The sequence below is a fragment of the Astyanax mexicanus genome, chromosome 1 (genome assembly GCF_023375975.1).
Source record: "Astyanax mexicanus isolate ESR-SI-001 chromosome 1, AstMex3_surface, whole genome shotgun sequence".
Lineage (NCBI taxonomy): Eukaryota > Metazoa > Chordata > Actinopteri > Characiformes > Acestrorhamphidae > Astyanax > Astyanax mexicanus.
The window spans coordinates 80941891-80968420 of NC_064408.1; the positions used below are offsets into that span (position 1 = coordinate 80941891).

Consider the following 26530-nt stretch of genomic DNA (forward strand, 5'->3'; position numbering starts at 1 on the left):
CTACGAAGCCAAGCATTATTCCATCTAAGTTTAGCTAAAGTACAGCTGAAAAAGAGATCCGCCAGATCCAACCCAGAAACCTGCGGTCCGGAGGCCACCAGCAAGCCAGCTGAGAGCGAAGGGATTTCCCTGTGGGTTCTCATGGGGCTCCGTGCTGACACAGGAAGTCAACCCACCCTGCAGGCAGGCTCACGTGATCCTTTTTCGGGGTGAAGCATCAGACGACCAACCCAGGCGGATGTCACCAAGGCCCACTTCAACAACTCAGAGTAAGGCAGAGCTGGGTTTAATCTTTCGGCAGATGGTGTTCTGTTGGTCATGGTCTGGGTCAGGTCTTTAATAGAGCGTCTTTAGTATAGATGACTCATTTTGAGTGTCTTGGGTGGAAATAAGAATTGGTTTCGTAGACTTAAAATGCCTTAGACCCTTATTTAGAAATATTCACTTTATAGTTCTATTAATCTTTATTCCTTTCATATCAGCATTATAACATGTTTGTTCTTTTATTTCTCATTTATCATTCTACACTATGATTTGATATGTAATGGCTACATTTAGTACTTTTTAATGAATTATTTACTCATATCTGTGTGATTTAATAAAATACTTTTATTTTACAAAACCTGTAATTTCAGTGTGTTTTTCTGGATAACTTGGTTATGAAAATTTCTGTCACCTGTAGAAACCACACCCTGAGATGTCTTGTGTTATTAATTAATTTGATTAATTAATTTATTAATTAATCTAATTAAATTAATTTAATAACTGGCGCCCAATTAAAAATATTTCAACATCTCAATTAGCACCAGGTATTAAACCACTGAGCCCGCTACATAATTGGCTCGCCAACGTGGGGCAGGATTATATTCTTATTGGTTCTCCGCCGCGAGACCAGAATATATACACATTTCATAACCAGTTCCAGAAAATAGCGCTGTAAGTTGCAGAATAAAGTGTATTTTGTTGTTATTATTAAATGCGTTAGCTGCTGGCTAGCTGGCCTAGTTGGAGTTAACTGCATAAACCCAGCGTGTTAGAAACACACGCACATGTTCTACACGTGTTTTTGTTTACAATTCAGGACTGGCCAGTCCCCCGCTGTGTGTGGTATGCGAGCGCTCTTGAAAACATTACGCTTATTTGTAAAATAAGCTTGGTTGACACACCGCCGTGTGTGGGTAACCTTAAACCCGGGTGTATATACGTGTATATACGTGTGTACTTACATAAAGTTCGAACTGTTTCCGGTAAAATAGACATATTTTGCCAGTGTTGATCTGATAAGGCCTTCGCGCAGGTCTGAGTCGCGGATCTCCGGCTCATCGACTCCGCGCTCCAGTTAAAACTGCCGGTTTTTGCGCGAAATCCGTAAAATCCTGCAGTACTGGACACTTCCACGTGCGTAAAAGAGTAGCTAACTTTTACGTAACACCACCCTGAGTGGCAGGAAGTCTATTGTGTGCGTGATTAAACTAACCACGCCAGGATGTAAATCCTCTTTGCTCATCTTGTGAAGTGTGTTGCTGCTGTGTTAAACTTTAGGACAGCCGTGCCCTTCTCCTCTGCTATTCACAGTCGACTGAGTCAGTCAAATCTGCTGACCAGGTCCCAGACCCAAGGGGCGGTCCTTAACGTGGCATCATCAGTGGGCGTGACCACTCCCACCAGTCGGCCTCTGCCACCATCTGGTGGACAGCCTGACTATTTACACTCAAACTCAAAGGGTGTTTTACTACCCCTCACCACTAGGGGGGGTACACTGCCACATCGCCATCTGGTGTTTGATTTGGTTAACTGCATACAGTGCAGAAAGGTGCATTTCATTTGTTTGACCACCAGAGGGAGCCACTTAGCCATATAGCTGTGTCGCCACCTGGTGTTGTACTTGTGTAATTGCTATCATCCTGTAGAGTGCATTTAGAGTTTCTGTCGCCAGAGGGTGCCAATTTCAAACAAACTTTTCGTTAAGTTAATAAAGGGAATTTGCATTGTGGTTTGGTTAAATGGTTTCTAAATAAGTAAACAAATAACTGCATTCATTTAATCGGTTAATATTAAATAGTTAAATTTAAGTTTCAGGTCTGCTCTCTCAAACATTACTCTTTATGTTACATTGAACCAAGCTAAATAGCTATCTCCATTGAGTAACTAATCACAACATAAAATAATTAACTGGTCATTTTAATCAATTTGATTAAGTAAAGTTAATTAAATTTTTGTTAATTAATTATTTTCAATTTAATTCAACCATCTTCAAATAAATTAAGCTTAATTATTGATCGATTAAGATCAATTATTAATAACTGATTGAAATTAATTAATTAATTAACCATTAAAAAAAAAAAAAAAAAAAAAAAAAAAAAAACCTATCCAGTTATCAGTTACTCAACCATATACCCAGCACACCTGTGCTTAATACATAGTTAAATTCTCCCATCCTGTACATAGTTAATAACTATACCCATATTTAGATTTAGACATTGTGTATAGTGCCCTACAGTTATTAAACTGTTCACTAGCATCACTGACAACAAATCTAACTATTCTTTTAAAATTAATCTACTAATTGTAACCTTAGGTCGCCCACTTTTAACAGATTTTCTTCTTAGAAAAGGCACAATGCTAATTGACTCGAACATAAAATAAACTTGTTTGTCATCAAAATTGTTTGATTCCACGTGCTTTACGTAAATCAAAATGTGTGCCACCGAAAAAGCTCTTTTAGAGCTTACAGCTGGTCTACCCCCAGGACTTACCATCCCAGTCCAACAAATGGACAGTGGGGGTCTCCATGCGCTAATTGCCAAAAGCCTCAATGAGTGTGTATCTAAAATCCTTGAGGGCAAGCAACAAGTGGATCCGATTTCCCTAATACTGTGGAAACAACTGCTGTTGTCACAGGATCAACTTGCTGCTTCCTCCAAAACCATTCAAAATCTCCAAGCAGAGATTGTGACTTTAAATGATAGAGTTGCAGACCTAGAGAACAAAACTGTACAGTCTGAAATTAACCAAAGAGACCTCAAAACCGAAGTGCAGCTGCTTCAAAAGGAAGCCAACATAGCTACCCAACTTGCAGCTCAGTCACAGGAAAAACTAAAACATGCTATTGCAAGACAGGTTGAGCTACAAACTGAATTAGCACATGCTAACAATGCAGTCAAATTAACTCAAGACCAAACAGAGTTAACATTTGAGCTGATGATGGAGGGAGACTCCCCCATCAATCTAGCTGGTAAATCAGGAACCCCTGGGGTTCCGGATCCTAAGCAACAACCATCCACAAATACAATCCCTCTAGTCTCCCTTAAAGGTGCTGAAGCGCCAGTAGAACCAAGGTTCACTCAGCGTTCCCAGCCACATGGGACCTCTGTGCTACCTCAAGCACCCTCTGATAGAGATTTGGACAAAATTGCGCGTAACATCCCACGCTTTGAACCAGAACCGGACGGTTCTAATGATGTCCACCAGTATCTTCGCGACATTGACTTCTTCTTACGCCGTTTCCCCAAGGCCACGGTAGATGATAAAATCTCCCTCATTAAGGTGTCCTCTAGTCGGGAAGTTGGACGTTTCATTGAGCGCCAACCACCCCAGGTTAAGAGAGACTATCCTGCTCTTTGCAAGGCTTTGGAGAATGATTTCTCCAACCACCTTGTTCAAACCGGCCTTGCTGCAGCTCTTGCAATAAAGCAGAGTCGCCAGGAAACACCCCTACAGTACTATCACCGCCTCAGGCACGCTTATTTCGGCTATAGAAATGAGCCTGGAATGGAGGAAGAGGAAGTTTTCAAAACATTGTTCGTGAGAAACCTCCATCCCTCCACCAGTCACTCTTTTGGAGTCGCAGCCTGCCCTCGTACGCTAACAAGCCGGCAGCTGCGTGATTTGGCTCTCAGAGGATTTGCTAAGTTCCAACAAAACATTAATAAAAAATCAGAGTCAAATGACGTCCTGATAATTAATGAGCAGTCCTCCCACGTCAAGCAAAAAGGGGCACACAAGGCTCCAATGCCACCTAAGACCCAGTTAAACCACAAGAACCAGAGAGTGTTCCACTCTTGGCGTCGCTCGTCCCTACATTGGGCCAAGCAAAGTGACCAAAAGCCCTCCTATCGAAGGAAAGGTAGGATAAAACGCAGTTGGAATGGCAAACACTCACAGCACCAGGCTCGAGCACAGAGCTCCAGCAAACTTCAATCTCCGCTCAGGAGAAAGAGCCCAAAGCACCACAAACGTTGGTGTCCACCTAAAGGGCACAAGCATGAGAGATATCCAACTAACCTGAGCACTAAAGACGGCAGTCTGCTCAGACAATTTCGTAATGAAATATGCAAGCAGGACAATGCTGAATCTGAATTCTTGCCAATTGTCCATGCTCCAGATCAACCTGCTTGGGGGGGTGCGAAATCCATCCACCCCAATGTAGCCTTGGTTGTACAGCCAGACGCTGAAAACAACCACACTGAGGAAGCTTCTTTCCTCAGCCTGGAGGATCCACCACCTAAACAATTCTTGGGTTTCTTAACCGAGAAAGGTTCAACACCAAAATTCTACCTAGCCACCTGGCTGGAAGATGTGTTCGGGTATGAAGCTCTTTTGGACACGGGATCAGACATTTCTTTAATGTCAAATTCACTTTTTGACCAGGTGAGGGCGACAGCCCGCCGAAACAACAAAAAGATACCTCTGAAAAAGTGTGCTCTTCACCTTCAACCATATTCGCACACTGGTATCACTCTGCATTCTGCAGCCCTGGTGCACGTTGCCATCGGTCCAATGAGCCTCACCCATCCAATTCACATTTCTCCATTGGAGAACGTCCCATTGCTCTTTGGCAAAGACCTCCTTGACCGGTTCAAACCATTGATTGACTTTCAGCATCGTAGAATCTGGGCACAGGTTTGCGAACCCCTGCCCTGTCCTAAGGCACAGGATAGAGTTCAATGCTATCATGTTGCTAGCAACATTGAGCCACACAAGCTCATTGAACCTTCAAATTCCACGGGAATCAATGAGAAGCTCACTGTCAGGGTTCTGAAACCACCATCCTCAGAATCCCCTACCATGATTCTAAAACAAAACACCTGTTCATGGGCATTGACTCCCTCTACGGCTGTAGATGAGTACAACCCAAAAGCTGGAAAGTCATTCACTCTTAACACAACGGTCAACGGTGAAATCTTTGTTCCATGGGCTGACAAGTCAGCTGTTCACAGAACACCTGCAGGTTCCTTGCCACGGACTAACTGTGATCCTCTGTTCGTGCACCAAAAGGATTGTTCTCTTCTTGTTCCTGCACCAGTGGTTCCAGACAAACACAGTCCCTTGGATTCTTATGAATGTAAAAACATTCCCACCATCTACACAGATGGATGTGCTTTTCGGAATGCTCAGATCAAATGGAAAGTTAACATGACAATTGGTGCATGTGGCAACACTTTTTTCAGAACACTGGCATTTCAACTTGATCCACTTGCCACTTACTGTGCGTCTTTCAGGATGCTCAAGGGCCTGTTTGTTTATGCCCCAGATACACACGCTTCATCTTCATTCGTGGTGCCTCAGCGCCATGGGGGGGAGAGCCTGGCCCAGGCCCTCGATCACCCATGGGTGGACCACAAAATGATGGGGGAAACACACCAAGCATTCCCACAATTGACATATCTGCCACTTGTTGGAAAAAGGCTAGTGTGTTTTCATCCCCAATCTTCAGAAGATCTGTGTGGTATATGGCCAATTCCACAAATGGATTGGGTCGAAAGACTCATGAAATTTGTTCGAAGGAACAAACATCGCATCACTGTGGCAGGTGCATTTGCCAGATGGAGGGGACGTCCCCCAGACCCTATTGAAATGGCTCAGGCCACAACTTTTTCGCTGAACCACACTTTCTCAGGTGTTGGTATATCTCACCGTTCTAGCGGAGAACTGCGGAAAAACCCAAAACTGGGAAAAAGCACGCTTGGATACCAACCATTGTGCTACACTGCTGACAAGCTACTGGTGAGGTCCCAGCACAGCACTGGCAAAACAATTCGCGAGCTCAGGTCTCATTGGTTTGGTCCTCATGCAGGGGCAGGCAAACTGCCTCGCATCTGGAACCAAATCCCGCATCGTCAGTGTTTTATTAAACCGATTCTCAAACAAGTTCACTGTAACCCAATTAAACTATGCAAAAGCCCCATGGGACAAGTCGGGACCAATAATGCCCTAGGTTAAATCATAATACGGGGCTAAATACCTAGACACACTGAGTGTTCATTGTCCACCATATTCTGACCTGACGCAATTGTTAAATTGAGAACGTACCACACATTCACTGTCTGGAACTCACCTATCCAAGTAGCATAACTCACAACAAATTGGATATTTTGTTAAACCTAGTGTTTGAATCACCATTTCAAACCATTAGCATAGCAGTATAATAAATACATGGAGAAGGGGGGGTGCCAATTTTTTTTTTTTTTTCCTCTTCTCTTCAGGTGCCCAAAACATATTTTGTTTCCCTTCTGACTACGTTTGTTCCGCTATATTGTTCTCAATTGTTGACTAAGTAGTGGCTAATTATTGAAGCATACCTTATGGGTAGGTTGTCTTGATAAAGTTATAAAGGAACAAATAGCTAGCAAACTATTTGTGACCCTTTCATATGCTTGTTGCCACCCTATCACATTAAATTAACTATTTTATTCAGAACCAAAAGCCAATAGCTACAACAAAAAAAAAAAAAAACTGATCATCAGAGAAATTGTATATCCATTAGACCAAAAACTCTGTCAGCGACCTTGTAGTAGATTGTCTTAAGAAAGCATGACCAACAAGACACCAATTGCATGAAAGATGTACCCTAACGTGCTCTGTCTACAGAAATCCACGTTGACATCGACCGATGACCCAACGTCCAGTGGCCCATCGATCGATGGGGGGGGAATGTAGTGGATTAACCAGAGGATTTCTTCATTGCTTGGACACAAACACACACTACCCCCACTTTACGGCCTATAAGGAAACTTCGAACCCAGAACACTCTAAAAAAACCTTGGAGTAATCTTTTTTTCAAACAACCTTAAATTTCAAAATGACATTTACTGACTATTTCTTCACTCAGCCTCGCCCGAGAGCCCTAAATGCGAGTTTAGGGTAAAATTCTGTTTACATTCCTCCAAGTCATAAACCTCGGAGTTAATGTAAACATTTGGAACATTTGCAACACATTTGCAACATTTGCATCACTAGGACGGGACTGCGGACTTAAGAGAGTGTCAAAACTTAATTAATGCCTTGGAAATTGTTAATTCACCAAATGTTGTACCAATTTAGGGGTTTGTGCCTAGTTACTTCTGCAATCACTTAGAAATAAGATTAATGAAATTAAGAGAAATGTTCTAAGCTTGGAAATTCCATTGACCGTTTGTAAGTGAGACTCTCTGCTCTCTGTTCACCAACCTCCCCCACCGTCGTAAATTCCGATGCCAGCCGCTTATCTAAGCATTCAGCAAAGGGGAGGAATTCCTCACTCAGAAGATTTTGCTTAAAATACATATATATTGACTATATAAAAAAGGTGTTTTATAGAATGTTTACTAAATAATGGTATATGTGTCTGGTATATGGTATATGTGTTTGGATGTGTCCTGATTGAATTCTCCTACACATTCAAGTCTGAATCAACAAGGTTTAATTAGCATTTGATAATTTAGCTTTATTTGGTTATCAGTGGTTTAACCATGTATTATCTTTTAAGTGATTTAATTGGGTTTAAATAATAACATGACTCTTGATCTCTTTCTGACAGAGTACCATCCATCGTTGTATTTCTAAGATTATCTTGAATATTACATGTTTGTGGGCAATATATATATATATTACATTTATTGTGATTCAATTGTAAGATTGTTTGTTTCCTGAATTTATCCTCACAAACTGATATGCTGAAAAATGTATTTTGATCCACTGTTTAATTGAGTTTTCTTTTGGTTTGATCTATTAGAAAAATGCTGAAGCATGCTGACCATGTGAGCGAGGGGGAGTTTATGGCCCTTTGTGAATCCCCACCAAAGTTTGAAATTGCTCCTAGACCAATCAAAACACAGACATTTGGGCCACAGGGCCAATCATAGCTCAGGGGCCAAACAGGCCACAGAGACTAATAGTAAACTGGGCAGACACAGTTCAGTTGCCAGTTGAGTTTTGGGAGTTCAGGTCAGAGCAGTTAGAGAAGGAGTTGGAGAAGATGAGTTGAGGAAAACAGTTAGAGGAGAGAGGTTAGGGAGCCCAGAGATGGAGAAAGGATAGACTGTTAGTTTAGTCATCTTAAGTTAGTTTTCTTAGACTAGCGCATTTAATCTTCAAGTATATTAATCTTAGCTATCCTAGTTAAAATATCTAAGGTTATTTTACAATCTACGAAGCCAAGCATTATTCCATCTAAGTTTAGCTAAAGTACAGCTGAAAAAGAGATCCGCCAGATCCAACCCAGAAACCTGCGGTCCGGAGGCCACCAGCAAGCCAGCTGAGAGCGAAGGGATTTCCCTGTGGGTTCTCATGGGGCTCCGTGCTGACACAGGAAGTCAACCCACCCTGCAGGCAGGCTCACGTGATCCTTTTTCGGGGTGAAGCATCAGACGACCAACCCAGGCGGATGTCACCAAGGCCCACTTCAACAACTCAGAGTAAGGCAGAGCTGGGTTTAATCTTTCGGCAGATGGTGTTCTGTTGGTCATGGTCTGGGTCAGGTCTTTAATAGAGCGTCTTTAGTATAGATGACTCATTTTGAGTGTCTTGGGTGGAAATAAGAATTGGTTTCGTAGACTTAAAATGCCTTAGACCCTTATTTAGAAATATTCACTTTATAGTTCTATTAATCTTTATTCCTTTCATATCAGCATTATAACATGTTTGTTCTTTTATTTCTCATTTATCATTCTACACTATGATTTGATATGTAATGGCTACATTTAGTACTTTTTAATGAATTATTTACTCATATCTGTGTGATTTAATAAAATACTTTTATTTTACAAAACCTGTAATTTCAGTGTGTTTTTCTGGATAACTTGGTTATGAAAATTTCTGTCACCTGTAGAAACCACACCCTGAGATGTCTTGTGTTATTAATTAATTTGATTAATTAATTTATTAATTAATCTAATTAAATTAATTTAATAACTGGCGCCCAATTAAAAATATTTCAACATCTCAATTAGCACCAGGTATTAAACCACTGAGCCCGCTACAAAAGCATAAAAAACAAGATGGACAAAAAACCTCAGTGATATGGGCTCTTTTTAACAATGCCAGGCATTCCTCACGGTATCGAGCAGCAGGAAAGTGGTTGGAGTCTTCTGCATGATAATGTGGCTGCCATTTGGTAAAGTGCACCATAAAAAGGGAAGCCGTAGAATGCAGGAGTGACAGAGAGAATGCGACAGACAGTAATGTGAGGGTGAGAGAATAAAGAGAGAGGACGAGAGAGAGAGAGATTTGGTAGAGCTGTGTCTGAGCCGCAGGTGGAAGGTTTGCGAGTCAACAGCCATTAACACTGAACTTTGTGATGTGAAAGGCCAAGTCAGATCGGTTCGCTCTCATTCTAATTGGGACGTTTCCAGCTCTGTTATCCTGGACTTCAGGGAGAGAGAGAGAGAGAGAGAGAGAGAGAGAGGGCGTGAGGAGAGGATTGTGGAGGAGAGGAGAAGGGCTGTCAACATACACACGAGAAGAATGAGGTGAGGGTGACGGCTGAGGTGAAGGTGCTGTGGGTTCAGTTAGGCCTGACGGTGTCAAAAGAGACTAATGCATGTGTCTAATATTAAATACATCCACACTGCTTTAGCCACTTTTACTGGAAGCAGTGTGGTCCTACTTGGAAAGTCAGCGGTATGTAATGTAATGTTAATGAGGGAACCAGGAGAATAAATTTTCGCAGTGAACAGTGATTATATTACAGTTCTTTAGGAAAGGACTGGGGATGCATGAAAATGTTTTTTGCCGAGTAAAATACAGAAAAACAAACATGTTTATTTTACCTTTTACCACTTTTTCACCACTGCATAAGTTAAATAGAGACATGTATTTTTTTTCTTTTTTTAAAAGAAAAAACAAATACAAAACAACAACTGAAACATATTTATAGAACACTGAATTTTTTTTTACATCTCAGCTGGTTGCGATTCAACCACACAATTGAAAATGTTATCATTCTGTATAAATGATTCAGCCTTTTCATCTATTTGTCCGCATACCAAAATGTTTTTTTTTAACATATTTAGCTGAATAACTTCGGTTGCCGATTATTCAGTGCATCTCTCAACATAACTCTTTGTATCCTGTAAAATCACATTTTACAATTTGATTGAATCTAATTAATAATAATAATAATAATAATAATAATAATGCAATTGAGATCATTACAAATTTCTGGTATTGCATGAATGTTTGCATATTATGGTTCTTTGTTCAAATAAAGAATAAAATAATGCTGCAACAATGAAATAACTGGCAGGGTGGGCCTCACTGTTACATGAGCCTTAGTACTCCCAAAGGTTCTACCTCCAGCTCTGAGGGAGCTTTTCTATGCCACAATCGCTTGCTGGGGGTTCTGCGTTCTATGTTTAAAATGTTGTCTGATTCTTCATTCTGCTACTACATTTCTGTAAATCTGCTTTACAAAAACAAACATCAGTCGTAAAAAGTGCTGTATAAATACATTTGATTTCAGTTAATTGAACTGTGATATCTCTCCTTACTAGGGTTGTCACGATACCAAAATTTTGACTTCGATACTGATACCAACTGTAGTATCACGATTCTCGATACCAAAACGGTACTTGGAAGAAAAAAAACAATAAAAATATCTGAACATAAAATGTTTATTTTTGACTGAACTGGATTGAACACTGAACAATCGGTGCAAACGTTTTTATTCTAAAATGAAACATTTGAACAAAAAACAAGTTTCGTTATTATAACCTTAACTATAACATAATTATCTAAACACTTCCTAAAAACTAAAACTAAAACCAGAGGTAATGGTAGCCTGACTATGTGAACCTGACGGGCGGGCAGAAGTTAAGTTCTGAATAAGGAAAATAAAGAGACAGAAGAACATTACAATGTTATGTTCATTTTAACACTCACTGCTCCGTTTTATTAATCAACCGTTTACCGTTTTTAATAAGCCCATGTTCAGTGTAACGATCAAGCAGGCTACGTGCCTGACCACAGATTTGTGATGGAAACGCGAAAACGTGAACATCTTGAGTTCATGTTTCACAGCCAATGGGATAATGGAGAAATAGAGAAAACCACGGGTCCAAAACAAAACTCCTGCACACTCCTCTCCGTGTTAACGTGATTTACTAGCAGTCGCTAGTAAATCTTAGTAAAGCTACAGACAGAGTGTATCTTGACTAACTCCACTAACCTGTCAACTTCACAGCTCTTTGTAGAGATCAGGGTGCTTGTCTGCTAAATGAATGAGCGAAATATGATCAGAATTATGTTAAATAACACTGTAACATAGAAGCATAGAACTATTATTTAATTAAAATGATTTTTAAGAACAGCTAAACACAGTGCTGCAGGTCAAACGCGGAGGCGTTCACGTGCGAGAGAGAGAGAGACAGAGAGAAAGAGACACAGCGAGAGAGAGAGAGTGAGAGAGATTTGCGTGTTCTGGTGAGAGCTACTCACAGGTAAAGGTTCTCTTTTATCTCCTCGTGCTCATATTCTTGTCCCACACATAATTCTGCAGCTCCCTCAGTGTTTTCTGTCGTATTTTGCGGCTAGCGCGAGCGCTTACAACTAACACCGCGGACCGCGAGGTGCCGCCGCGCTTGTGCCGAATCCGCTACTGAATCCGACTCCCGCTTCGCGGACAGAATCGGCACAACACCCCCCGCTGTACAACTGCGGGAGTGAAAACAGCGCTAATAAATAAAGTAGTTTAGTTTCACTTTCAGTTTTCGTTATTTTATTTAAAAATAAAAATATAAATAAAAAACAGATGCCTACATCTCAGACTATTTTCCCACACTTCACTCCTCGCGCCCGTTTTGTCCACAAGTCGCGGACGAGAGACATCTGTTATTTTAGCCGTCGCCATTCTACACTCGCTGCTGCTCTGCTGGCTTGCGCGTGAATCGATTCATTTGTTCAGAACACTAAGTTTATCTGAATCCTGCCACACCGACTGCTGCGGTGTGAATCAGTTTTCTTATGAACTGAATCAAATCGCGCCTACTAATTTGACTCATTTGAAGCTAGTGACTGGGCTATATACAGTATCGAAAGCATCGAACGCTAAAGAACCGAATCGTTTGTGATGACGTAGTATCGAAAAAGAATCGAACCTTCGGTACACCGTGCAACTCTACTCCTTACTGGCTTCACTTAACAGAGCACAAAATATGTTAATACTTAGATAAAAGCTATTTTTCCTATTTCTCTGTGATTAACTTTTCTGCTCTAATTAGCCATTTCTATTCACTGACTCTCCTCCTGATTACAAACACTGGAAAAGCGACTTTTTTCAAAATGTTGATGTCAAATGAAAAAGTACACTAATGTTTCATTTAGAATCTCTCTATAGAGACAGTGTAGTACATAGTATGTCAGTCAATAGTGCACTATATAGTTTGTCATTAATACATGGTACACAGCAAACTCCAAATGTAAATTGGGACAGAAGAAATTAGGGAAAACATTTTCTACTGTAAAATTAATTTTATATTTGTAGACATTTTATTCGGTTCTGAATCAATAGCATGAGGAATAATTTGTCATTTTTGTTTTGTTCAAAACATTAACATGCATTTGGGGACAATAATCCCATAATAAAGTCCAGGAAATCTACACTAAAATACATAATGTAATGCATAGCAATCTAGTACAAAGTTCCAAAGTGAGATACCGCCTGAGACTGAAGCTCTTGCTATCCCTCCCACCATCATCCTCAGCAGCACAGTGAGCGAACCAAGCTCCCGTAGAAAACGTCAAACAAAATGAACGCAGCCGGTGCAGTGAGAGATGGAAAAATGCTTATCTCTGGCTCTGCTTGCTAGAGGTTTGTGTCACTTTCGTTTTTTTTTTTAGCCCGACACAATGATCCAGTGATGTGATAACACTACATGATCAGCGAGGGTGGTGGGCGGCGGAGCCAGCGGGGTAATAGGCAGCTTCCCCGGAGGGATCGGGCCTGGCTCTCCTGTCTGCACTGCCCCGGTTCAATAATGCATGCAGCCCCATCATCCAATTGGGCTGCACTGACAGGAGAAAAAGACCAAAGTGAGGCCAGCAGCTGCAGCTGCAGCAGGAGATACACTGATTTATTTAGGCTTATCTTGTTTCACTGGTCTAATTCTCTGTATTAGACAGTAGGAGTCGGTTTTAATGTAGGTTTAATATAAATCTTATGCAAAAGTTTGAGCACTTCTCGTCATATTACACATTTCTTAAATACTCCTTCAATATCAGGACTATGTACAGTCCTTTTGGAAGGTAATACAGATAATGAATGTTTTACACTATTTCTTTACACTGTTCTGCATTTTTAATGGATTGTCCTGCATGCACAGCTCGTTTACGGTATATCCACAAGTGTACTGTGATATTTAGGTTAGGGGACCTCCAGAAGCTTCTCTTCAGGTATGCCATAGAAGGGGTAAGCATCACAGGGCATCTCATGGTAGGATATTATCACAATACTTTTCCCACTATAGCAATACTAGCACATTTTTGTGATTCTGAAATACTTTATATGTTGCAAGACAATTCTTCACAATACTTCACACCATCTGTATTACTGAAGAGGATAAAAAATCCTAAATAAGCAAATACCAGAAATTATAGATTTATTGGTGTCAGCTTCACAGAAATTCACAACCAATATTCTTCACTGCAGGTTTACCCGGTTTATTTAATTAACACCACAATGTAAGGTAATAAAGCAATAACTTTAAGAAGTCAAATTTGTGGCCAAGTATTTCATTTAGAGTGCCTGTGTTTTAGTAAAAACTTTGATATTTGGCAACATACATTACACTCAAAATAATACAATATGTAAAAAATACAGTCCAATACAGTACAGTTCCAATCCATGGTGCATTTTAGGTATGTTTCGCATCTTTATCCTGTTTTAAAGACAATCCTTTTCAGCTTATTTTCATGATACTTTGTATTTAGGTTTAGGTTTGATTACCTCGATTGGCAGTGTTGGTTCAGTGGTTAAAGCACTGGGTTATTGATGACAAGGTTGTGGGTCCAATACCCTCGGGGCACGTGTGCTCACTGTATGTTCCTGTGTGTTTGTTCACTAGCATGTATGTGTGTGTTCAAGGCACAGATGGGTTAAAGGTGGAGATCTAATTCCAGCTGTGCTCAGCACAAATATGGTTAATATGATTGACCTGTCTTGTAGATGCTGTATTTAATAGTTCTCAATGAAAAAATGACAAAATGTATAATTGGGCCAAGGGTGCCTGAACGTTTTGAGAAGATTGGATACTTCTCAATTAAAATATGACAAAATGTGTAATTGGGCCAAAAGTGCCTGAAAGTGTTTAGAAGAGACTACGTGTTCGAAATATAATTTTGAATCATATATTAGCCAAAATCCAATTCTGGACTCCATTAGTCAATAATGTAAAATGACAGAAATGAATGCATTCATTGAACAGCATGTCTGTTTACATTATAATCTAACACTTCCCCTCACAACTCCTCGACTTAGGGAGTTTATGAATCATAGGAATTGTCATGATATGTACGGAGGTTGTAATGACTAATTACACGTGTTCATGCATAATAACAAAACAGCCGGAGTGAAGTATGACGCAAAACACGCTGTGTTTGTACTGAGATGAACAAATCACCTTTACCCGCAATTAAGCACAATCACATTAGTGCAAAATTATGCAGCTCTAATGTGTGTGGTGGGAGGGGGCCAGAGACATCACTGAATGTGCTTCAAACGAGATGATCAGAGATAGAAGAAAAACAAAATTTTAAAAAGTTTTAGATTTAATTAAATTAGCTGACAAAGTTTACTGACTTGAACAAAGTTTGCCTGAACTGAACTAAAAGGGTTTATACCGATTAGGGCTGGGGCGACGCGTCGACATAATCGACGTCATCGATTACAAAAATACATCGATTTGCATAACGTGCGTCGGCGCGTCGTAAACATGGCGGCGCCTGTGGAGAGCATTAGAGGTTAGATCGGGCCCAAAAATTCCAACTGGCTGTTTTCGGGCTGTTTTAATGAGCGAAATATGATCAGAATTATGTTAATTAACACGGTAACATAGAAGCATAGAACTATTATTTAATTAAAATGATTTTTAAGAACAGCTAAACACAGTTCTGCAAGTCAAACGCGGAGGAGTTCACGTGCGAGAGACACAGAGAGAGAGAGAGAGAGAGAGAGAGAGAGACACACAGAGAGAGAGAGAGAGAGAGAGAGAGAGAGAGATTTGCTTGTTCTGGTGAGAGCTACTCACAGGTGAAGGTTCTCTTTGATCTCCTCGTGCTCATATTCTAGTCCCATTCATAATTCTGCAGCTCCCTCAGTGTTTTCTGTCGTATTTTGCGGCTAGCGCGAGCGCTTACAACTGACACCGCGGACCGCGAGGTGCCGCCGCATTTGTGCCGAATCCGACTCTCTGCTGAATCTGACTCCCGCTTCGCGGACAGAATCGGCACAACACCCCCGCTGTAGAACTGCGGTAGTGAAAACAGCGCTAATAAATAAATTAGTTTAGTTTCACTTTCAGTTTTCGTTTTTTTTTTTTTTAAATAAAAATATAATTAAAAAACAGACGCCTACATCTCGGACTATTTTCTGGAGCCCGGGTCGGATTTACGGGCGGGCCTCGGGTCATGTCGGGTTCGGGCAGAGAATCTAAGCTCTAGAGAGCTTGGACTCCGGAGAGCAATCTCCAGCTACAAAAAAACGCCAGCGGGCATCTAAAGTTTGGGAGCATTTCACGCAAAAGGTCAACAATGTGGTCCTCTGCCATACGTGCAAAAGGAGCACTTGAAGCGCAAACATCCAGGAGCACTATGTCAACAGGGTCACACAGTAAGTTACCGTTTACATCAGGGTCTCCGCGGGTGTCCTTAAAAAGACTTAAGGCTTATCCATTTTTAGCGTTATAGATCTAAACAACGTGCTGTATGTAAGTGATTATAAGTGTGGGGTTTGGTTTAGTAGGCTTGTGTTGTTGTTGTTGTTGTTGTTGTTATATATAAATATAGTAATTTATCGTTTGCTTTAAAACGTAAAATAATTATTTAAATATGTTTCTCAATGAATAGATTAGTCGACTAATCGAAAAAAAAAATCGTTAGAATAATCGTTTAAAAAATAATCGTTAGGGACAGCCCTAATACCGATTGACATCTAGTGTTTTTTAGATAAATACTTTTTAATTTTTTTTTAATATAATAGTATATTTTCCATACTGTGGATTGTATACAGAACACTTATATATGAACTGGGTGATTAATCAAGTTTATCGATTCATTCGAATTTACAGTTAAAGATGATGTTTTCATTTTCACCACCGACGCTCCCATGTGGGCTCATGTAGATTAGCCCCTCCCTCCTGCGCTACTCCTCCTCCTTTAGCAAGTCAAGCCCAATGGGGAAAGTTCTTTACTTAATAGCATCTTCAATTGTACTTGTGTCGTCTTTTGTCACTTTTGTCAAAAAGGGCACCATTTTATTTATTTCTATTTGTTTTTTGAGGTTGTTTTTATTTTTTATTTTTTAAGTTTGAGGGTGCATTGTGTCATAACTTAGCTTTAACATAACATACATGTTATATGTTTAGCATAACATAGCTTAACTATGTTGGAGAAACCTTTTTAAAAGTTACTAGATGTTCTCTCTGTTTACAATAGATTTCTGCTTGTTTCTGGTTTCACTTTAACCACTAAAGAGAAATTTAAGTAAAACTAAATAATGAAAAATATGTTTTTAACCATTTCTTTGTCATCAGTAGTTTAAGCATGGGGATTAAAATCGAAAATCTGATTTTTAAAAAATAAATTGAATAAATAATTTATTATGTATATATATAAATAAATTTATATACATCATTTCTTTGCCAATCGACTGAAATCGACAGATTCTTTACTTTACCAGCAATAAACTACTGAGAATAGAACACTTGGATAGGCATTTTTTGCAGGGCTTTTTGTAGGAGATCAGCAATAAATGGGTAACTATTTAGTAATACAAAACTAAGTCAAGCAGGGCATGAATCTCAATACCGTCTCAAGGCACACAGCAAAGACCATTCCCTTCTACAACAACACAGACCCTGCTGCTGTAGTGCGAGAAGAAAGCTCAGTGGGCCAAACACAGGGTTAAAAGGGCTCTGACTGCAGTGTATTATACCCACTGGTTCTTCTACCAGCGTAAAGGCAAGAGTGCAAGGGGAGAAAAAAGCATCAGATCACGCAAGAGCGAGCAAAGCTTTGATGTTCGGCGTGTCCAGACCTGCGCTGACGTCCCCTGTCCTGCACTGACACTGTCATCGCCTGCGTCTGGCACAATCATGCTCATGCTCATCCCCCTATTAGAGCTGCTTCTAATAGTAGTGTGGAGGAAGCCACGCTGTATTCTACTCCAGTGAAGAGGTGGAGAGTGTTGAGTGGCAGTAAAGAGTGTTGACAAAAACCTAACTAAATACCATGCCTGTCTTAAGTATGTTTTTTGTACCTGATGATGGAGCCTTTGACAGAGGAATGAAAAAACTCCACGCCTGAAAACAATGTTTCCAAGAAGCTAAAGCCTCCAGGAAAGGCTATGCTAATATGACTACAGTAACACAGGGACCACATCAAATCAAACTGCTAAATCATCTGGGCCAAATCAGCTTGCCTGTTTACACCTGATTACATCACACAGCACCAGCTTGCATGCTGCCGAAAGAGTCACACGTTTTCACTAATTAATGCACAGACACAAGCCGGAAGCTAATCTAAATGAGATCTGACGAGGCAATGTGAAAATCAGAGGAAACCCTGTCAAGGTTAATGCAACCTGCTACATTTCAAACAGTCACGTTCACCTCTGACTGCTTGCTCATTCCATTTCCAGCCCCTTAAATGAGCTTTTTTGCAAACAAGAAATAATTAAAAACATCTGAGCCCACAGGTAAAACTCATAGAAAAGGTACAGTACCAGACCACAGACACACCCCTTTTCATTTAATGGATTTCCTACATTGTAGAAAATAATACTAAAGACATAAAACTATAAAAAAGCATGTATGGAATTTAAATGCGGGAGATAACGTCATTTTGTTTGTGATACATTATCCATATGTGGCGTCAAATATCAATATATTTTTTGAAACACAGCCGCTCCATAGTCTCCCGAAAACTTGCCCTCAATTTGACTTGCTGTTTCTTTACTCCATTAATAAATAATTCCTGGTACTGGCTTATTTAATGTAGGTCTGTCACAATAATTGCATTATCCACGTATCTTACAGTATATGGGCATAACTTCAATAAGCTTTGCTGATTATAAATTTATTTTAAAAAGTTATTAAACTGAACACAACATTATTGTACCTTCCCTACCAATCGGTAGTGGTATATTTAGATAATATGATACATTATTGGTCACTGTGTCTTATATTAGTATGCTATTTAGTTATCATCCATAAAACACTGAATTCGTGCGAACATTTGACTGGTACTGTTAATAACTATATAAGGAGTAAGAAGGTATTTGAAATTCAGTCAGAAAAAGGCTCTATTAAATATACTTAAACAGGCAGATCCATGCAGTAGACAAGGAGCAAACTGAAGCAAGAATAAAATCTAACAATATATTCATAAAAAGTTCAGTACAGAAGAATTAAAGGTAATAGTGGAGGACACCAACAGCCAATAGGAAGCTAATCCTCCTTGGAGAATATGCTAACTGTTGCGACTACCTTCTAGACTCATTACAGTATTGCCAGTAACTCTCTGTGCCATAAACCATTTATTTTTGGGGATTTTGGTAGAAATCCCAAAGGTAAACACATAATTTGCATCATATAAAACTGATATTTTAAGACTTTCTGAAATTTTGAGAAATGAAATTATGTTACTTTATACAACAGACACATTTTTGACTGTTTTTATTATTGCTTTAAGCAAATAAATATATAAAAATGTATATTGTTTTTTTTCTCTTGATGAGTATGCAAAAGGGATCAGTACATTTACTATAGTGAGTGCGCACAACCTTGAATTGTGGATGCATGAATGTAGAAATGCAATTATACAGCAAAGCTTTTGCAATTCAGCATACGCATTGTCTTACAAAAGACCTAAAAATGGATGCCTTAATCCTGTCACCTCACATTGACAGTGCTGACTTATTTTCTAAACAAACCAGCTTAAAACGAACTTACTGTGGTGCATGAAATTCCTAAATGCTCTCCCTTCCAAACGTGTCACAGCGAGGATTATAGTTACAGCAAATATAGTTATTTCCAAACAGCGGTTGGAGAAGAAGGAGTTGGGAGGGGGCAAAGTAATTTCATCTGGTTCGTGCAGATAAAAAAAGTTTCCTTCTACAGAGCCTCTGGCTCTGGCTGAGACACCTAAGTGGTGTAAGGAGTAAACTACACAAACAAGTTCTAATTGGGTTGCAAGGAAGCTCACACTTACAGTAACGTGAGTGAAATCCGAAAGGAGGCCGTGCCACCGCTGCGTGTTATCTGGGTGAGTGTTCTGCTTCCTAAAGGACACGTTACAGCCATTTCTTTGTGTACGCTTTCTCGACAGAAACCCAGGCCTAAGCCATCTGCCAGTCCCCAGGATAGCTTGTGGCCTTCCAGATAATTTTTAACCCCTGGATTAAGACACACACACACAGGTGCAGGCTCTATTAGGGATATTTTTGTCCAGCTTCACACTGAGAGCCGCCTGCCACTTCAATAGTTAGAGGAGAAATGAAAAAAAAAAACTTTGATGAATAAACAGCATCTTTCTACCATCTTTCAGAATCCAGACATAAAAGAGGGAAAGACGTGGCTACAAGAAACAGGGCGCCTAATGAAAATGCTGACGACCTGTGGCTAGTCGGTCATGCTTAATAATGCAGCCATCAATCTTGCGTAATCAGCAGAGAAAATATAATATGCTTAGGTTACATAACGCAGAGGGACACTTCCTTTTGTTTCAGAGCAGTAGTTTAGAGGTAGGGTCCTCAGCTGGACACAAGCCACAAACATTCACGGCCAATGACAGCATTGATCCAATACCAGGTGCTGGTATCGGGCTGATATCAACATACAGTGCTGGACTGGATATGAACTGCATCTGATCCTGTAACAAATACATCCTGAAACAACACTCACTCACACTGTGATGATGTCAGCTGTGTTTTTCTTCCTGTGAGTTTAAGGAGTGCGAGAACAGTTTGAGGATGATAGATTCTGATGTTAAGTAAAGAGCTTCAATTAAAAACAGCTCTTTCTAACGCTCACTTGTTTTTTAAGAACAAATATCAGAGGGCCAATTTCACAAGAGCTTTCCTAAGAATAGACTTATTAGGAATCTCAAAATGAACACTCACAAGTTCACACTAATATTCTTAAATGCAATTTTCCATAAAATCTTAATAATCTAAAGTGCAAATAAACATTAAGAGGCAGTTTTGTAGACAAGGATTAAACCTAATCTTGGACTACACAGTATTCTGAATGAAGATTTCTATTGAAAGAAATATGTAGTCTATGAATAGGCTTAATCCCTTTCTGAGAAACTGACTGAAAAACTGTCACGGATGACCCAGGCAGGGAGACGAGGAGGCGGACACAAGTGCAGGTAGGGTGAAAATAAATAATAATTTAATAAATAAATAACAAGAAAACAAGGAACAAGTAACATGAAACAAAGATACACAAATAACCAATAACCAAAACAAATAAGGGGTTAATGATAACAAAACAGGGAGACTAAAGAAACAAACGAGTAACTGAAACAAGACTAAAATAACTAAACAGAACAAGGATAACCAAATAATAAAATAAACCAAATACTAACAAACAAGGAACTAAAACAAGACAGGATTAACTAAACTGGGCAAGGGAGAAAAGAAGCAAAATAAACAAGGAGCTAGAAGTAAAACGAGATAAACACTGAACTAGGAAACGGGATATGAAAACACAGAGAAACGCTGAGAGACAAAACGACATGGGAAGGTGCAAAGACCGACGGAGGACAAGGTGGCAGAGGAGGGCTATTTATAGTAACATAAAACACACTAGAATTGGAAACACCTGGGGAAGGGGCGGAGCTACAAATGAGAAACACATGGTGGAAATCTACTGACAGGAGACAGAGAGGCACAGGTCACGTGGGGAAGACACACAGAGACATGAGACAGGGCTAAGACGTGACAAAAACAGTTTTCAACAACATTTCCATACAGATACACCTTATAGGAATTTATTACAAGTGATTTATCGAATTAACAAATATTTAATGCTGCTAAATTACTTTTTTATGTTCCAAACCTGGGTAATTATTCGCTTAGTGGTTAAATACAGATCTGCTGCCTCAATTGGTGATAAAACAGAGGGGTTTTTTTTTCCCACGATTACAAAGCAGTGGGCAACGACCTTCCTAATGTTACCACTGTCACTGGTAGCCTCTGATTGCAAGTTTTTTACTATGACAGTTTCCTGAAATTTAAAAATATATATACCATAACTCCTGTCCCATGGTACCAATATATCGCACTGCAAAGATCTAGCCAATACACAGCTCTACTACTTGCTAAGTAAGTAGAGAAAAATGCAAGAATACTCTTGAACTCAAAGAATCTAAATCTATTATTATCAGAGCACTATATACTTTGTAATAGAACAGTATTTACATCTATTTATAGGTTCAAAATCTGAAATGTAGTCCTGACTCTGTTTAGACAATGTAGTTTTATGTTTTATGTAGTCAAAGTTTGGACACACCTTCTCATTTAATATTTTGTTTTCCTAAATTTTAAATGGTTATGAAGGAACACATAAGTAATCATGCGGTATCTGGGGCTGGTAACTCTGATAAACTTATCCTGTGCAACAGAGATAACTCTAGGTCTTTCTTTCTTTTTTTTTCCTGGGGTGATGAGAGCCAGTTTCATCATAATAAAAAAATTTGATGGTCTTTGCGACCACACTTAAATATACTTTCAAAGCTCTTAATTTTTTTCAGACTGAGTGAGCTTTATTTCTTCATTATTTTTTAGTTTACTTAGTTGAGTAGTTTTTGCCATAATATGAATTAGAACATTACTCAAATAAATATATATTGTTGTGACGCCAGCATTTTCATAAACTGTCATTTCACCGTACACATGAGAACCCTAAAAACTGTTTTAAAAAAAATCTCCACCTTGGACAGCGCTTTAAAAAGCTCAATTACATATTAATTAAACACTCAGATCCATAAGTGGACAAAGAGCAAACTGAAGCAAGAATAATTAAACATATTTATAAAAAAGTTCAGTACAGAAAATTAAAATAGTGGAGGACACAAGAAACAAAAGCCAATAGGAAGCTAATCCTCCTTGAGAATATGTTAGCTGTTGCATATCGTCAGAAGACAAGACATTACCCCATATACAGTATTGTCAGTAATTCTCTGCCACTGTGACTAATTCCTAAATTCTTGACTGTGCTTTCTCCTGCAGTGTATTTTTATGTTTTTGACCTTGGCCGAATTGTTTTTTGCATTACTCATTACAAGACCAGTGCACTGACCTGAATCATCAATATACCCCTATGACTCTTAAAAAAGTTTCCAGAGAGTTTCTCATGCACCATCTTTTGTGTGAATTTCTGTTCGCAACCAAAACAAGGCACCTGGGTGAGATCTTTCAGAGCAAATTGGGCAGTAACGGGGAGCGGGCAGCAATGGGGGCCTTATATTTTATTTTTAATGAATTCTACAGCCTCAGAAGAAAATGTTAATTTGGAGACTTTTATAAATCAAAGGTTAATCAGTGTGCGCTCTACATATTCTGGACTCTTAGAAATTATTGTTTAAATAATAAAATGAACTGAAAATATCTGCATATGTGTGCTTCAAGAGCACATGCATTAAAATAACATGAACACGCTAACACTAAACATTCAGAGACTATATCGAACCAATAAAAATACTGTATTGTGTTTTATCAAAACAAAAAAGAAAGAATGAATGATTAACAATCTCTGATAGTACAGAAATCATTCATGCAGCCAGAGTATTTGTGAAGCTGGTCTATAAAGCTTGTGTTTTTGTGTAAAAGCTACTAATATGAAAGATTTTTTTTTTGTTATCTCAAAAACTGCATTGTAATAATGACAATGTATTTATTTAGCCAACTCAGATTTGTTTGTTCGTACAATACTGGTAATTTAGTTCAGACTGTTAAGAAGCTCATGTTGAGATAACTACTTTTACTTAACAAAAAGCAAGTGTACGTGCAGAACTGCAAAAAAATAAATGTAAAATGACAAACATTAAGACAACATGATGCATTAGGTTTTTTTCGGTTGCCCTTTGCAACTTTATTTTGTTTAGTTAATTTAAACACTAGTTAAATTAATGTTTTAAAATAAATAAATACATCTATTTGGACCAACGATGTATTTTGTGTTGCTCCAGGTACACAAGTTTAGATGAATTTTAAGAATATTCTGCCTTAACTAATTAAAATTAGCTATCTGCCAAAAACTTGACAGTACAATAAATGGCAATGTAAGAGTAAACACTGCAGTACTCAGCCACCATAGTCAAGCTGAGTAACACTAAAAGTAGTAACTTATGACCAAGGTACCTAAAAGAGTGAAAAGGGGATGGGGACATAACCAATATGCAGATAGATGATGTCAGGAACTACATGTGGTAGTGTTGATCAAAACACCCATGTGTGCAAGCCTGAGAAGCCCTGTAGCATTTGTATATGTAGCTTAGTATGCATGTGCAAAAGCTTTATTAACCAGCCACACTGTCTAACACAAAATTGGTTGTTCAGGTAACAGAATATCATGTTGCCATGATATCAAAATGAAATCTGTCAGTCTGACATGGATTTGCTAGTTTATTCAAATTAATTCAGATGTAATTATTTCAGAAATGAAAATACTAAATCAGATGAATGAAATGTAGTTGATTTTTTTTATGTGAATTATAGCATGATAAAGCCCTGGCTGAAGTGGCTGTGGGTTTCAGACCACCATTTCACAGTCCAGTCAGGCTGCTGGTAGTGGTGAAAAATCCTGAGAGGAATCACTGTGTGAAATCTATTAATTACATTCCGTGTTTAACCTGTGATCCTCTCAGAGGAACAGTTTTTCCACGCTAAGACGTTATGATAAGACTATCTATATGATAAGACTAAGATGTGTGTAAACTAGGCCTAATGCTTAGAAGGCTGTGCCCTTGGAGCAAGTTCCCAAAAAAATAACCTTGACTACCCTTGTGAAACACTGCTGCCTGAGGAGTTGTCAAGCCATACAAAGCAATGCAATGAGGAAGCCTTCCATCACAGATACTCTATCTGTGTGTAGACACAGGCACAGGGAGGACCCGTAAAGAGACAGATCTTTAAAAAAAAAGCCTCAAGTGATGCTTTGAATGAAATACAGCGCGGGAGACAAAACTGCTCTCTAAGCTTTTTTTTCATACTATCAAAATTTACTTCTGTTTTAAGAGACATGGCCTCAGCCTCCACGTTTGATGCTACTGTGACAGTTCCTGCTGCTCCACTGCATATCCAGAGCCCTGAGGATTTATTTGTTATCCCAGTCTGCTGACTTAAAGAACATGAGCGAAAAACACAACATATGGACTAGCAGTATAGCAGGCGTGGTGAGAAGGCGTTGGACTTCTGTGTGTGAAGACAACAATGTAGGCTACACATTTTCAAGCTGGATCATAAACTTGATAAACATGTAGTATATTTTGAGCAAAGCTGGGCAATATATCAATATTTCATCGTATTGTGATACATTTTCTTATCGTATAAACAATGTGTTTTAATAGGGAAATTAAAATGTTTAAACACTGACCCAACTGCACACTTCATTACAGAGAGTGTAAAATCTTCTGTTTAATTGGATGATGTGCAGCAAAAACTAAACAAAAACACTGTATTATGCATGAAAGTGTATTTGAATAGCAGAATCAGCCACATTGGACTATAATAAATACTGTGTATTGTGAAAATGTCTTTAAATATAGTGATAAAATATTTTTACTATTACCCACCTTTAACAGTAAATGAACCTCAAGGCCAATGACTATACTGTTAATAATCAATATTAGAATTATATTGCATCGACCGAAATTAAGAAATATATTTCTTGTACATTATATTTCACATATTAAGCCATTTCTGTAGGCATTATGCTTACTTTTTATATTCATTATAGTTATATATTAGTTTTAAATTCATGATAGCAGATAATAATAATCATCAAATTATCCTGAACATGGATAAATAGAGAAGATATAACAATTATGTAGAATGTATTATCCTAACTGGTTCGACTTTCTACTATGTGTTGATATGAAAATATTACTACAAAATATTTTCATGATTTTGGATAAAACAATATCTACTACAATATCTAATCTCTAAAGGTGTGTTAATGTGATATCTGCTTATTCTAATATGCCACTTATATACACATATAATGTGTATTAGGACTGCAACTAATGATTCTTTTGGTAGCTAGAATAATTTAATGAGAATTTCAATCACTATAAGTCAATCACTATTACTGTCATCTTCTCAACCACCTGTAGGCATGGCTCCTTACCACACCTGCACACCTGTAAAATGCTACCGTAGTGTCCAGAATTGAATATAAAACATAGGCTTAGTAAATTAAATCAAATGTTTTTTTTGTGACTTAAGAGAGTGAGCAGCTCTTACTGCTCCTGAAAGCTCCGCGTAGGTTCTAGCGGGAAACTCGAAATCACGCCACTTTTCTCAGCCAATCACCAACTCCCACCTGTCCTTAAAAGACCTCCCTCATACCTGTTCTCCCCTGCTTGCAGACGCTGACATACGTTTTCGGGCGCCGGTCGTTGCCGCGTGGCTTCATGGTGTTTCTGCCATTTGTCATTGCCTGCTCTCAGTTTGTCGTTTTCGCCCGTCTGCGTGGCTGCTCGTTCGTAGTTGGCTCGATTTCCTGCTCGTAGGATCCATGTTGGTTTGTATTGCTCTCTGTTCTGTCGCTGGCGTTTTGGTTGGATCCTCGCTGTGTTTGCTGTTGGCGGTCTGGGTTCCTGTTTTGCTGGATCACGTGACCGTGTCGCGCTTGCCTTCGGGGCTTGCTGCTCCGATGCTTTGTCTCGGCTCGCAGCCGTGTGCTGAATCGTGCTGGTTGTTTCGGCTCAGTGTCGATTCTGTGGCGTTCTGGTCTAGTGCTGAGGCTTTTCTCGGCGGTGTTCGGATAGTTGCTTGGTGTTTCTGCGTTTTCCACGGCTCTGTCCGGTGCCTGTGGCTGAGTTTGTACGCTTC

General features: G+C 39.2%; 1 protein-coding gene across 2 annotated transcripts in view; it reads right to left on the reverse strand.

Annotated features, from left to right (window-relative positions):
- The window catches only part of fam184ab (family with sequence similarity 184 member Ab), a 235020-nt gene that overhangs the window by 200565 nt on the left and 7925 nt on the right, over window positions 1-26530 (reverse strand). The gene's annotated exons all lie outside the window — the stretch shown is intronic.